Below are 15,953 nucleotides of genomic sequence, written 5' to 3'. Positions count from 1 at the left end.
TCATAACCAGCTTGGCACAGTGGGGCTCCTGGAACAGCCACAGGGTCTGCTTTTGAATGTGTAAGCAACAATAGTTGTCAAGATTACCTTTCTATTATCCTCATTATCTTAGTCACATGCATAGTTTTTTTCAAGCAGCCTTTTGTTTGTAAGGAAATAGAAGTGATCAGGCAGCTGAGAATGATGGGAAATGGTATAACTATCAAGCTTGGTCTTATATAAAAAATAAAAATGAACTTGTGAAACACATCAGCCCCAAGTCTGGTGTCCGTTTGTGACAAGTGAATTAGAAACATTTGTCAAACAGTTTATTCCTACACAGAGGCTGAACTGGGAAAGGTCAGCAGAATGCTGAATTATTCCCTATTAGAACTTCAGTTGCTGAAGTTGCACTTTTCCCATGCAACTAGACTTTCAAAAGATTATGCAGCTTTGCCCGTATGAATTTTGTTCTGCTTATGCATTTGCCAGACTGTGTTCTGCACTCTGGGGCTTTTTTTGGAGGTAGTAGCTGCAAGACAGAGAAATTCTGGGTACGTGTTATTGCTCAGTAATGGCAGAATATGCATCCCTTTGCTGTTGCTTACCACCAGAAAAAAACCCAAACCAGTTACAACTAAGAGTAACAAAGTAATGATTATGCTTTGTGCTTGGAAGGGTTTTGAAATTTCAGCATTTGGTTTACTTCTGGTTTGGATGAAAAGTAAGTCTTTTGGCACTCTCCGCAAAAGGCCAGTCCAGCACTGAGGCTCTGGCTGTCCTGCACCTTGCTGGATGGGACACAGCTGTGAAGCTGGGCAGCCGACTGCTGAGGAGCTGCAAACTGGAAAGCCAAAATCCCGGTGCCACATCAGCACACCAGGAAAGCCGCACAACAGCCAAGAGCTGGAGCTGTCTCCTCAGCACCATCACATGTGCTGCAGAAAATGAGGGAGCTGGGAAGCAGCTCTGAGCTTTCACTTCCCCATCAGCTCGCTGGGCAGGCAGCAGAGGTGCTTGGCAGATAAGCTGACAGAGACTGATATAACTTTCAAAACCTGTCCATTTTTCATTATCCTTTGTTTAAAATCAAATTACCCCTGGGTAATGCTTTGATCTTCACAAATCAGCATCCTCTAGTGAAAGCATTTCTGCCCAGCTTTAGCTGAGACTCCAAATCACAAATTCCATGAGAGCTGGATGCCTGTCTCCATCAGGTTCCCTCTTGCAAATCCATTCTTCTGAGAGTACCACATTCTCGGGACACAGGCCTGATGCCATGGACTTTAATGTGTTCAGGATTAGAGCCCAATGGATTTCACACTAAGCACAACCAAGAGATAAACAGCAGCATTCTTTAAGAACCTTTTGAAATAGTCTGTTTCTGAAGACTTAGGACAAGAGAAAAACTTTTACATGAATTTACAATATTTACATTTTTGGTCCTCATTTTACCCTTCTTGAAGAATGAAAATCTTACTAATGATTTATGCTATTAAGGATTGGGGAAAAAACCATGAATACCAAATGTCATTAATGCCAGCCACAATTATAATTGAATTGCCCACAGACATTTATTTCTGCTTATTTTTCCCCTCACAATTCATAACTGAATTTGATATAATTTTACATAGCTAGAATTAAGACTCAATATTTTACTTACATGAGGGCCACGATACTTGTATTTAGTTGATATTCAACAGGCTGTTCTAATTGCATTTCATTTTGAAATCTGAACAATTCATTCAAGACTCCAGTGTTGAGCCATGGGCCTGAAGTTTCAGTACAGAGCTTCAGGTTTTAGCACAGACTCCTTTAGCATCAGGTGTCTTGGAAAATGAAAATAATTTAACAAATCATAAATTATAGTCTTTTGTATTTGCTCAGAATTACTACCTTTTATTACCAGTTCTAGTTCTGGTGCTTTCCAAAATAAATAAAAAAAAGAAAAATCATAACCTGAATCCAGGATTCAACGGGCTTGTTCTTGAGAGGGTGACTAACCTTCCCAAGCAACCACTTCTTTTACCTTAATCTCTTCAGGATATATATTTTTAATTCTTTCCATGGATGTTTCTAATTCTTTCTAGGACTATAGCATTCATACAGCATTTAGAGCTGTACTCCACCACAACTAAAATTTTAAAGATTTCCTGTATATAAGCCTGGTAGCATCATATTCTAGCACAGTGAACAAGCCACTGGGACAGGCAACTTGCAGACGCCTGCTCTGCCGATTAACTGAGGGTCAAAACTGGCCTTTCTTTTATGGCCAAAATGCCTGCTTAGAAAAGTTTACTCTTTTTACCAGGGTAAATATATCAGGCTTTCTTCCTAAAACCAAAGTGGCCATAGTTTATTTCAAATTGCTTTTTATAAAGGATCGTTCTCCTCATGTTGTAATCACACATAAGATACATAGAGTATCAATGCTGCCTGGATAGCAACTACAGTGGGTAAACAATGGACTTCAGCATCCAGAGCCTTCAACCTTCTCTTCTACCGATAGTAATGTTCTCATGTAAAATCCATTACACTGTCAAAATAGAGATTTTCTATGAACGAGGCACATACACAATCACCAGCTATAATATATCAACTCATTTCAATACGACTAGCATTACTAAACTACTATGCTACAAATCTAGGAGTGGGTGGTTGTCTGGTTCACATACAACTGCTGCTAATGTACGTTAATTGCCCAAACTTTAGGGGTTTAGCATATCTCCCTCAGTTCTGCTTTTGGAAACAATCACAACAATAACAAACAAAAGTAATATAATGATTTAGATTATTAACACGTACTGTTACTTACAGCAATGTACAGCTATATCATTTTGTGCTGTTGATATTGGCTCTGATACCGCTCAATTGAATCCCACCTAGAAATAGGTATGAACTAAAGCTATTCAGAGGAGGATATATGAAAATTTTATAACATATTTGCCAGTGCCTCATGCCAATCTTGGCTATTTCCCTGCATAATCAGTTTGCATGGTTGAAGGCTGAACTGCAAAGAGCTGAATCCTGAAAACAGTTCCTGTAAATAGTATTGCTGAAACCTGGGGTTTTCTCCAAACCCCACTGCATACAATGAAAATGATCCACCATGAGGGATTAGGCTGAGGTTATATGGTCTTTATCCAGAAAAAGACTTAGGTGTCTGCACAGTGCTCCTGTGTGGGATGGCTTTGGATGCTTAATACATTGTACTTACGTGCTTTTTCTCAAATGAGTCCCATATGGAAAATAAAATATTATGAGTGAAAGCTTATTGTCCCTTCCTGCCCTCATCCAGGCTAGGACTTCACATGAATAGTGTGTCTACATGCACCACATGGTTATGTGTAGTACCTGATCCAGCTGGGAACAGGCTGACTTGGCTTTAGAACCACTAATGCTGGGCTCTTCTAGACAGCTGTCCCTGCTGAGATATCCGTACACACAGCCCCTTCTAACCCAAATGAACTCCTGCCCAGAGCTCAGATTTTACAGGTTCAGATTTAAAATGCAAAAAATACTGCTTCCCTACCCCCACCCCCTTTATACTGCTTGTGTCATCCTGTTATACACTAGATGACATCAGTGGCTGAGCAATGTGTCTTCCTGAGCAGGCTGTTATAAAATGAGCAAAAAGTCAGGAACCTCGCTGCTAGCAGAATAGCTCACTCATTACAAACCATAGCACCTGTTTTCACCTTTGCTCCATAGAAAAGCCTCATATCTTAATATCCTGAAGCATAAAATTTATAGTTTACTTGCAAAAAAATACTTCTAGAAAATGTTTAATTCATTGCCTCTTTCTCAACTTCAGGCTTCATAGAATAGAATAGAACAGAACAGACTGTTTCAGTTGGAAGGGACCTGCAACGATCATCTAGTCCAACTGCTTGACCAAATCAGGGCTGACCAAAAGGTAAAGCATGTTGTTAAGGGCATCGTACAAATGCCTCTTAAACACTGCCAGGCTTGGGGCTTCAAACACCTCCCTCAGAAGCCTGTTCCAATGTTGGACCACCCTGATGGTAAACAAGTGCTTCCTAACGTAGACTCTAAACCTCCCCTGTGCAGCTTTGAACCGTTCCCATGTATCCTGTCACTGCATCCCAGGGAGGAAAGATCACCACCTCCCACTCCCCCTCCTCAGGAAGCTGTAGAAAGCAATGATGTTGCCCCTCAGCCTCCTTTTCTCCAAACTAGACAAGCCCAAAGTCCTTAGCTGTTCCTCACAGGACATGCCTTCCAGCCCTGTCACCAGCTTTGTTGCCGTCCTCTGGATGCACTTAAGTGGTACTGTCTTTAGCCAAGCAAAATCTCTCAAGCCTTTGTTTTAATTAAATGCACATTTCAAGTATCAATACAAATAAGCATTATTCTTTAAAGAAATCTTGCTAGGAAGCGACAACAGTTAACATTCTAAGAGGAATAGATACTCATATGCATCTACAGGACAGAATGCCTACAACATCAAAATTGCCCCAACTTATATTCCCTTTATCATAATAAAGGTCAGGTTCTTTCTCCAATCTTTAGTCAAGTGGACTGATGCATGTATAATAAATTACAGAAATGCCCTTTGTGCCTCTATTATTTTGTGAAAAGGAATAGCTAAGCAAAGGGTGCTCATCCACCCATAAGGAAAAAAAACAACCAACCACCCTGTAACAGAAAAATCTTTATTCTCTTCTCATTGAATTTCAAAGAGAAGAGGTAGAAAAGTCCTACTAAATTTTTAGTCCTGCCAAGGCCAAACAGATTCATAATTGGCAGTTAAGCACATATTTATCTGCTTTCTGGGTCTGTCTCTGATCTGAAGAGTGAAAGATCTTGCAATTTATTTCAATGAGTGCAGTAACTGTTGACACACAGAGGAGGAATTCTTATGGTATTTATTTGTGAAACAAAAGTCTCAGAGTTGTACATCTTTCTTGATTTCACCCTGATTGCAAGCAAACTACAGAATTCTGCTATGGCTTGGAAAAACATCCAAGTTTCTTCCATTGCAAACATTTGAATAAAACCCTAATAAAAATATGGAGAGAAGCTGGACATACTTCTAGTTTCCATGTTCTGTGTGGCTGTTACATCATTAATATACATAACATTCAATGAAATATATAGTGTGTAAATACATAATCTGGATTTTTTTCATATTTTTTTCTGAAAGATTTAGGATTAATGAGCATTTAGTAATCCAACATAAGTCAGATGGAGTATTCAGAAGAAAAGCTGTTCTGACACCCAATCCTGTTTCTGTATATATAATGTTATCTAACTTTTATATTCAGTTGATCACTCTAAATTGCAAGGAGAACTGGTATTAAAAAAAATATCTAACTCTGTTTCAAAGGTTTTTTAATTTATTTGGGGGTTTTTGATATGAATTCTCCTAAGCACTAGGGGATATAGCAAATCATTAGTAGTTCTCTGTGGATATGATTCTCCCAGACACAGAATTTAATAAAAAAGATCTTGTTGCTGAAATCAAATGGGGGGTTACTTGTACATATACTTTCTGTGCATTAAAAACACAAGTTCTTATATAGTTATCTGAGTTGCTGGCTACAAAATTACATTGTGTGTGGATTGTACTGTATGTGGAAAGGTTCAATACTAAACGTGCTGTATTAGAAGGGAATACTCCATTGTCTTGCAGACATTATTGCTGTTTATCTGCTTATAAACTTTTGTCTCACTTGATTTTTGTTTCCAACTATTTGATAAACCAAGGCTGTAAGTTATCATCATAACATTTCAACCATTTCTTCCCATTGAAAAATGAAACACTCCTACTAACCTGCCTCATAATAATATCTGGGTTTCTAACCATACATGAATCCATCCTGCCAGGCCAGTGCAATGAGCAAATGCTAGCTGCTGTAAAGTTTGTACAGACCAGTTAAAAAGAAAAAAATGTTGCTATATTAGAAAAATTCTCCATCTGCAAATGCAAAAAACACCAGCAGAAATATATGAAGGGTTTCTAAAAAAATACATTAGGTATACTGTTTACATAAGTCTTTTGGTGATTTCACCATGAGTACACAAAGCTGTTGTGGTATAGTCAGGAACTGACATAATGGATTCCGAGTCCACTACTACTGTTTAACTAAATGTCTACTTGTTTTCCTCTCGGAAGAAGACAGAAAGAGAGGCAGGTTACCAATCAAGCAAAGGGATCAGCAAAACCATCAGCAAGAATCACCCTTGGGTGAAACATGGCAGTTGTTTGATAGGTCACAGAAATATTACATAAAAGATTACAACTTGGTCCAAAAATCTGTAATTAAGATACAGAAAAGAAGATAAATGATTTCTATGTGATTTATCTTTAATTATGCTGGAAAGGAAATATTAACCACAATATTTCTGGCTGTAAATATATAAGGGAGAGAATTTTCCTGAAATAGCATTGCTTAAAGTTGGAGGTAAAATATAACAATGGCAGAGGGAAACACATTTACAGCATATTGAGTTTCTGTGGGAAGTTTGAGTAATGATCCATTATTGTAAACAGAGGTTATTTACAGTAACATGCTGTGAGAAGCAACAGTTCTGACAGAATTAATACAAGGACATAGCCTTTGGTCACAAAGGAAGTTCACAGGCATCCAAATATCAGAGCTTCCAGTAGCTTCAGCCTAGTAAATTCTTAACACATCAGGAATAAATAAATAATAATAAGACTGCATGGGAAAGTTTTCATAATAACCTCTATAACATGGAGAGAGTTCATTGCTTCAGTCAGCTGAGCAGGAAGCTTCTTGCTCACAAGCAAAGCCTTCCAGGTGGGTAACAGTCCCAGGGAGGAAAACCTGACACACACACACCCCCAGCTCCTGTTGATACTGCGGTGCCTAGAATTTCAGTTCTTCCAAGGCTGTTCATTCAAGCTGTCATAAATGAAAGCCCATTGAAAACTGGGGCGCTCAGCAGCTGCCTGGATGTGACACTAAGGCAGAGAAGGTTGAGGCTTTGGCTTCTACAAGTTTCAGAGCAAGACGTAATTGAAGGAAGTGTAGGAAGGCTGTTGCCAAAACAGTTTTGCTACCAACCAGGAAAGAAAAGGACAGCATAAAAATCATACGTGTGTGTGCCTGGCAGGAGTCCACAAAGCCTTGTTCCTGGAAGACATTCTGAGAAAGCTAAAGAGGCATTCTGCAATTCATTAAAAATAATGTATGCAGAGTAATAGGCTGTAACTAGAAATGCCTGCAAATAGAAGCATCAATTTTACTTTTCCTTTTGGGCCTGTACTTTATTTTTGAGATGAACTGCACTGTGAAAGACCAGTGGATGGCAACAGCCCAGCTGATAAGGAGACAGAAATGACGCAAAAGGTCATATCATAAAGGGACATAAATTGTCTCCCCTATTCAGCCTGCCTTCTGACACATTTTACTTCAGGCAGGTAGCATTGGGCAGGCACTCAAAATCTGTCCTGGGTATTTTTCTCATGCCAAGATGTACTTGGGTTCAAAAGTACTGTTAATTAGCGTCACTGCTAAATAAACTGTCTCTGTCCCCTATTCATCATTCTTTATCAGTTAATCATGGTTCTTAAAGGAACTTAAATTTGATGCAGCAGCACCATAAAAATTAGTGAAACAGCCTGTATTTCTGTTTGAGTATCAATTTATCAAGAGGGAAAAAGCCCAGTTTTGAAAGGTTTCTCACATTCAGTAAACTCATCCGACTTACTCCACACTGAAAGGTAAAGGACTGTGAAACAACAGCTTTTTATTTGGACTGTAACTAAATGAACGAAGTAACATCCTTAAGTCAGAAATGTCAGTCATTAGTACGTTGCCTCATTTAGGAAAGATAATACTGCATGAATACAGCAGTGAGAGCGGTTATATACCAGGCTCAATATAATGTTCCTACAGATTAATGAAAGACAGAACCAGAGCTAAGGGAACTGTCCTGGGATAACAACCACTGCACCTCCAAGGCATCAATGCAAACAAAACCCACGTTCATTTGCAAGGGACTGAGAATGAATTTAACAACTCATTTTTATTCAGTGATTTTTCTGGAAAAGGTTGTTGATCTCAGTCACTTGCCAGTGGCCACATTATCAAACACAGCTCTGAAAAAGAAACTAATAAGAAGTTGGTCTCATCAGGAAGGTCAAAAGAGAAGAACAGGGTGAGACATTCTCAGTGAGGTATGGGGCTTCTTCATGAGGTTAGGGCACACTGGCAACGAGGAGTGCAATAAGCACACTGGCATATCTACTGTGTTGAGGATATAAAAGGTACTGTGAAGCTAATTCATTGGCAACACATTTGTAAATTAAACAGTGATGAGGTATCACTACAGAAGATATGCTGAATTACTGCAATTCAGTTTCTAAATATTGGCCTTACTCCATTAAAGTAGGTGTTCATAAAATACGTTCAGACAGAGCTTCGGAAGTGTTCTAAATTTGCCAGATTCTGCTATTCTTGAAAAGTCCTAGTTTCACTGGGAACAAAGTAAAGGCTAGCCCGAGCGCTGATCAAAACCTCACCCTAAATAAGAGTTTTTAAAACATGAGATCTACATTTTCATACTTTTGCCTCCACTTACAAATTAAACCATGCACAAATGTGTAATGAGCAAGAGAGAAGAATGAATAAAATAATAAGCAAATAGACATCATAAAAGGAATAACCTAGTAGCTGAGAAACTTTATTAATTAATTAAAAATCCAAAGAAAAGAAAAGAAACTGTCCAACAGTAGTTTACAGAGGCCGATTTTTTCACTGTAAATTCACACCATGGCAATTTATATTATAATCATAAGAGCTGGACACCTTTTATTTTAAATTGACTTGGCAGCAATTAGAAGGGACTCATCATCATCTTCTCTCTTTCTTGTTATGCCACAGAAGGGTGGCACATGCCTGTAACTTTGTCTTCTCAAACCAGAAACATGAAAGTGAGAAGAGAGGAGAAAAGAAAGTGGATGGGAAATGTGTCTCATGACCATTCTGGACACAACTGTGAATGGAAGTACCCCCATGCCTGCAGCTTCAGGCTAGCTTGGCATTGTTGTTCTTTCTCAGAACCAAAAAAAGCTAGTATATATATTTCTTACCTTCTCAGAGAAGGGGGAGCAACCTGTGCGGTATGTAGACAGAACAGTGTATCTTCCTCCTGCTGTAACAACCTCTTTAAATACAGCCATGAAAAGGAAGAAGATAAAATGTTTGAAGTGGAACAAGGGATCCAGAAGGCCTTCCCCGGCCATCTTTCCAGGATGGGCAGTATTGGCAGCCAGGACATAAAATCACTTCTACATATGCCTTCAGTGATGGAGAGTTCCGGGTTGGGGCGAGATGGTACTTGTAATCTGTCCTGAGGCAGGGTGAGCAACAGCCCCACAGATAAGCCAGCGGGAAGAGGACAGGACTGCTGACACTGTTCTCTCTTGTCTTGCATTTTTGGCTACAGCTCCATTTCTGAAGAGACTGCAGTTACCTCCAGCTGTGCTGGCCTCTCACAAGCCTGTGGGTCAGTGTTGGTGCCAGAGCCTGCTCTGGAGTCAGTGCACCTCTGCCTGCACCAGGGTACCTCTGGTGCCTGCAGAGACCTCAGCTAGCACCAACGATGCAAGACAGAGCAGGGGATGAGCATAGCTCCAGAGCCAGTTGTCTTGGCTCTCCAGATGCAAGGTGGAGACCAAAGAGTTAGGCTCAAGATATTTTCGTGGATCCATATCCTATTCCTGCCTCTCTGAGATAGCACAGACACCTGCAGTGCAGGCATTTTTCAGGGAAATATAGCACAGACAGCTATAAATGCGAGGAGAAGACAGCTGAAGATGCCACACAGCCAATTGGTCATTCTATGCACAGTTTACAGGGAGGAGGAAGACACAGAAAGAGGTCTAACTTACGATAATGCAGAAGAGAAGTAAGCAACAAAAAAGGCTCCGAGAGAAACCTGGCGGCACAGTACAATTCTCTGCAGTGAGAACTGCAGGTCTCATTTACCTCTGGCATGGCAGGATGAAAAAGGCTGGTGCATAAGCCATGAGCCCACGTCCTTGGGACACTGGTCTGAAAAAAATGGTCCCAGCTGTAGCATGTGCAGCACTGATAACAACAGTGTGAATGTACATACACCCTGAAAAGAGGAAGTGCAGTACATCTACAGCTCATAGCACAACAGTTCACACAGGCTCACATGCCCAGCCTTACATGACTAATCCATTCTGGTATCTACCACCGGACAGGTGGAGGCTTTTTCCAGCTTTCCTCTCACGCCAGCTGCATATCTTGAAGACTATGCTTGACTAAGCAACTTGCTACAATAATGTAGCCCGTTATGCCTTATTTTCAGACAAACAGAATGACCCGTGCCTAGCCTACTGCAGTTATTTTGATAACTGCTTCCATTAAAGACTATTTAGAAGAAAATATTTGTGTTTTCGCAAAAAGGTTGTAATAGGATAGGTAAACAACCTCTGTTCAGGTGGCCGAAGTCTTTTAAAAGCCATAGAAATTTGCTTCTTCAAAGTAATGGGATTTTCTCATTTATTGAAACGTATGTTCATCATTGTCCCTTTAACAGTAGAGCTACCGGTCTACAAAAGGCCGTTAAAATGCAAAAATAGAACTAGGTCATCTTTATGCTGCACGTCAGTGTATGTGCGTGGATGTTATTGATCACAGAAATTGCACATAACAGGTTCTTAAAATAACACGGGGTTGAGACAGCAGCTATCACAGCTGTCTTTTAAATCCAAAAGTTCAAAATAAAATGGGAACATTACTGAAATGTTAAAAAGGACAGTAACATTCCTGTTGATACAGGATTGCCTCTGCCCTAATTATGGAAATATTTCCTCTGTGCTCCTTTTCCTCCACTCTCATATCTACTTGGCACTTCCTTCAGTAGGTCGGTATGTACATCATCAGTAGATAGGATCAAATAACAGCAGGCTGAAGTCACATAGTATACTTCTGAGGGTTCCTTAAGATTATTTAGAATACTAAAATTAAATGGCATCTGGTAATATGATGTTCATTTCCTTACAGAACAGCAATTTAAAATCAAATAAAAAGCCTAGGAATACATCCCTTCCCCTAGTAAATACCTGGTGGTAATTTCAGGGAAAAAATTGACAGATATTCTTCCCCTGTTTTTCAGGACAGCTTCTGAAATTCACTATTTTAAGTGCAAAAATGAAAGTATTTTTTAAAATATATTTTTCAATTTTCTTTTTCTTCTTTTCTCTAGCACCTAAGCATGAAACAAACAGAGTTATTTCACCTCTTGCTGGAATGTCATCAGTAGCTACACTAGGAAACATTTGTAAGTAATGAGAAAGTTACAAACAACTGGTTTGTGGCCAGTGTCAAGTACGTAGCAAGAGCTATAACCTAAACACCTGCCACACACTGCTAACTACGCTGCCACTAAAAAGACCAGTGCACCTCTCAGCTGACAATGCATGCCTCTTCTCAAATCATAGGGGTTTAAAGTACGTTTTCTTTATGGTGAGAATGTCAAGCTCTGCAAACAGGATATATAACTTATAGTCAGACTGCCTATCTGCAAGGTAACATGGTAACACCTTTCCTAGGCTGAATGATTAGAAGTGATTTACTTTAAAGAAAATCAGTTGGAAATTTATTAGCTTTATGTTTACTCTTTTAAGATATACTTAGTCTACTTGCATTATTATACCTCAAGTTTCACTTCAGAGACCTAAAGCAAATAAGATGGGCTAAAAATAAGAAAGAAGTTAAGAACATACTACTTTCTCCCTCAAAGATAGCATTTTCTTTTTCAAAAGAAGCTGTTTGTCTGATGTTCTGTCTCACCTATTTTTTTCCCCTAAAACTCTTGCCCATATATATTGCCCTAAATAAAAAATAATTTGAATCTAGCAATTATTGAAATAACAATGTGGAACAGATCATAACTAAGCAGCTAGATGTTAATCTATTACTCTACATCAAGGGCCAATCCAAATTACTGTGGATCACATAAATGCTCACTTACGTAAGGCTTGGTGTTAATTAAAGAAAACCATATATAAGACTCCAAAATACTTCATTTTTGTTTAATTTTTGGTTATTACAAGCTAACATCTGAAGATCCAAAGAACCAAATTGTCCCTTGTAGAAGACAGTGCCTCATTATTCAAAGGGCAATAATTTCAAGAAACTAACTAAAATCAGCATCAGAAAAGGGAGGGGTCACACCTGAGGACAAGAAGGGCAGGTTTCAAGAGTATTTGGAAAAATTATAATATGTTACTGCTTGATGGCCCAGAAGGATTCATCCTGCACACTTAGGGAAAGGACTCCAGTCCTTTTAGCACCATTGTCTTTCAGAACTCACCCAATGGATGAAGTTCTGTAAAACTATCAAAAACCAAGGTGTGCTGTTGAGCCTTAACAGAGGAGAAAGAACACAATTAAAATAATTTAGTAATCATCTAATTCATTAATTAAGTGTCAGGGGAAAGGAAGGGAGGAAGGAATCAACAATTAATTCATCAAACTTCTTATAGCATCTAGCCAAAACATGGTTGTGAATAAAAACTAATAAAGATTTGTCAAGAACAAATGGAGCTAAACCTAAGCAATTTCCCTCCATGACAATGTAACAGGCCCTTTGGATGGGGGAAAGCTGTAGATATATGATACCTTGATTTTTAATACTATTTTAGAAACTGTTTCTAGAAGATAGATGCAAAATGGTCTAAAAACTGCATTCAGAGAATAGTCCCCTCCCAGGTGCTTCATATTTTCTGAAATGGAAGGATATACTGAATGGAGCTCCATAGGGATTTATTCTGTCTCAATATTGTGCAGTATTTTCATTCATGAGAAGGACGAGGTGACAAAGGGTACACACACTTACTACATCTTTGGACAACACCAAGCTGGAAGGGGTTTCAAAAGCCTTGAAGGACAGAACTAGAATTCTAAAAATCCTAAAAAGCTGGGGAAATGATGTGAAAAAACAAGGTGCATCCCTATTAAATGAGATTCAAGGTTCTATGTATAAGAACAATCACCTAAAGAAACACAGGATAGGAAAGAGATGGTAAAGAGCGGTCTGAAATAAAAGGATTCCTGGGCTTTAGGGGACTGAAGGAGAAATGGCAGAAACACCACCATGCTGATGCCATAGAAGACATGGTGTGCTAGAGTGCATAAATAAGTAGAGATCCTGCAAGAGATGAGACATATGAGAAGATATGAGATGCCAAACCTCAAGAAAGATGTGTTCAGAAAGGCTGGATTTCTGACACCTCTAATCATTCTGTATGAGAAGACCGAAAGCATTCCCATTCTGTAGCACAGACTTGGTTTAAAAGCCTTGAGCAAAATACATAAAATGCTGTAGCACAAGGGATAGTAATCATCTGCTTTTCATATCCTTGGAGGATAAGAGAACAAATGGACTTAAACTGCCTTAGAGAAAATACAAACCAGATAATATGAGAAGTTCTCTAATGGTGAGGGTACCACTAGAATAGCATTAGAACTGGAGCAGATTGTGGAGGTGGCTGTGGAGCCCCTCACTGGAGACTTTTTAAAAACATGACCTAACATCTATCAAGACTATAGGTAATCCTTCCTGAAAGGAGAATGGCATAAATGAGATAATCTTTTGAAAAGCCAGTCATTTGTATTTTCTGTGATTCAGTGCAACAAGATAACACGCATCCTACTCCCTAATCAGTAAATTTTGTTCTCTATTATTCTAAAAGATAACAAATTATGGCTATTTCTCTGAGAACAGAACTGTAATTCTTCACCAGCCTTCTGAGTTTTTTCTCTGAGCTTTTGTTTGTGTAACAGACTAAGAAAACAAAACTGACACCACCATAACTAAGATGTGTACATGCAAATCCCTAACTGGATACTACAGCTTCGCTGTAGCACACTGATATATTTTCTTCTCTAGAGAAACTCCAAAAAAATAAACTATGCCATAAAGTAAAAAGCATACTCTTCCCCATTGCTGGGTCAGGTATATCAGGACAGAATATGCCACTAGAATATGCTCACGCGAGATATATATTTAAGTAAACTATTTCTCAAATCCTGCATTTGTTGGATAATTAGTTAGTGAAATTGTCCTCAAACTTTGCTGACTGAAGGGGAACAATGATGAGCGACTTCTTTGCAATTTTAACTCTGTCGCTGCCTTAAATCTTAACTCAGTTGCTTTTGCCCATGAACTGTGTGAGAATCCCACAGGCGATTTGTTACACACAAGCTATAGGCAGGGGACCACTAAGTTACTGCTTAGACACAACAGTAAATAACAAAGACACTAAGTCAGTAACATGTTAGCTTTTAGAATTTTTATAAAACACTATGTCTAGTCTTTTCCTTCTAAACAGTTGATATATTGGGACAGCTAATGACAAACTAGTAGAATGCCTGCAAGTAAGGGCATTTTTAATATATTCAAGCTGCATAAAAATTTACACTTACTGGTCATCAATAACCATTATGGTAAGAGAAAACAATAAACAAGTAAGTCATATAAACATTTAGAATAAATATTATAATGACAGGCACATTCCCATTAAGTAAAAGTATATTAATTGTAGGAAGAAAACTAATTTCATTGAAAGACAAAACGAGCAAAACAAAGAATCTCAGCTGGGTGGTACATCTTGGTAGACTCTTTTTATTGTTGTGAAAAGGTACAGAAGCATTTGATTTGTAAAACAACTGATACCTTATAGGAAAGTGTAAAGAACATTCTTCTATGCAAAAAGAAAATCAGTTGTGTAAGTCAAATTTGCTGAATTTATCTTTTCTTAATTTGCATAGCTAAGGATATTTGCAGTGCTCAGAGTGTGTATAACTGGTGGGTTTAATTAATTTCTCAACTCTGTTACTTGAGGCAAAAGAAGATGAAGAAAACCAGAAATGTGGGTGGCAGTGAGAACACATCATCGCTCCCTGCCCTCCTACAACCCAAGCAGTGGAAATTGATATGAAAGCAGGGTCTTGATATCTCAAGAGTTCATCTGCTTATTGCTGCCTTAAAGGTTATAATCCTCTGTTTGTGAAGCCACAATGGGTTGCTCTAGAGAAGATTACAATGTCACAAATCCTATCAGGGGATTATAAATCTGTCAGGTTGTGAGTAATTATGAAGGAAAAGCAAACCATCAAGAGGACACAGAAATAACCTTCATAAAAGGAGATACGGTGTCACAATATAAAAGTCTACATGGAAAATGAACCTCTGTAGCACTATTGCTAAGCAAGAGCCCAGAAAATATTACAAGAATGTGAGTATGACAGTATAGCATGGAGCCCAAGGGAAACACAGGAGAGGCTTCCAGCCAGTTTAGTCACAAGGCCAGTGATATCCCACTCCCACCCTCCTCGGATGGCAGTAAAACAGCCAACTGATTTCACAGAACTCTGCTCCTACACACTTGGAGTCTAACCAGAAACAAGGAGCCCAAACCTGAAACATGATGAAGGCCCCATCTCCTAAATCACTGTGACCACAGAGAATTCAGCACTTCACAGCATCCGAGACTTCATCTAGAATACAGTGGGAAGCTTCAGTCACCAGCTCTTGAATTTAACAGATACACAAAGATGCAGTTGCCTCCTTCCCCATTTGTAATGTGTCACACAGAGTTCAGAAGCAGAAGAGCTCACAGGCATGAGATTCTTATATATATCTCTAAATAATTCCCAAAGATTTAAACATAAAGTGGCAGCAGCCCATTCACTAAGAAAAAGGCCCTTTTACAGGAACATTGTGTGAACTTCCCTGGCAGGACACAGATGGAAATGGAGCCCCACACTTCTTTGGCCACATTACTACTGATTTTCCTTCTTTTATGTTTCAACCCTCCCTAAAATCACTATTCAAAGAAATATGACCCTTGCCTTTCACATAGGTAAGTGCCTGAAGGATGTAGATAGAAAATTAAAGGGGTGGAGGGGGGGATTTGTATTGTAAAATTAGTGCTGTCCCCA

General features: G+C 38.9%; 1 protein-coding gene and 1 long non-coding RNA gene across 2 annotated transcripts in view; one reads left to right on the top strand and one right to left on the bottom strand.

The window, feature by feature from the left end:
- Positions 1-15,953, bottom strand: part of LOC121087869 — a 242,339-nt gene that overhangs the window by 143,970 nt on the left and 82,416 nt on the right. The window lies entirely within an intron of this gene.
- The window catches only part of SHISA9 (shisa family member 9), a 190,375-nt gene that overhangs the window by 144,420 nt on the left and 30,002 nt on the right, over positions 1-15,953 (top strand). The window lies entirely within an intron of this gene.

Source organism: Falco naumanni, chromosome 4 (genome assembly GCF_017639655.2).
Source record: "Falco naumanni isolate bFalNau1 chromosome 4, bFalNau1.pat, whole genome shotgun sequence".
NCBI classification, from domain to species: Eukaryota; Metazoa; Chordata; class Aves; order Falconiformes; family Falconidae; genus Falco; species Falco naumanni.
The sequence above is the reverse complement of the archived record's forward strand: the minus strand, read 5'-3'. Positions and strand labels throughout refer to the sequence as shown.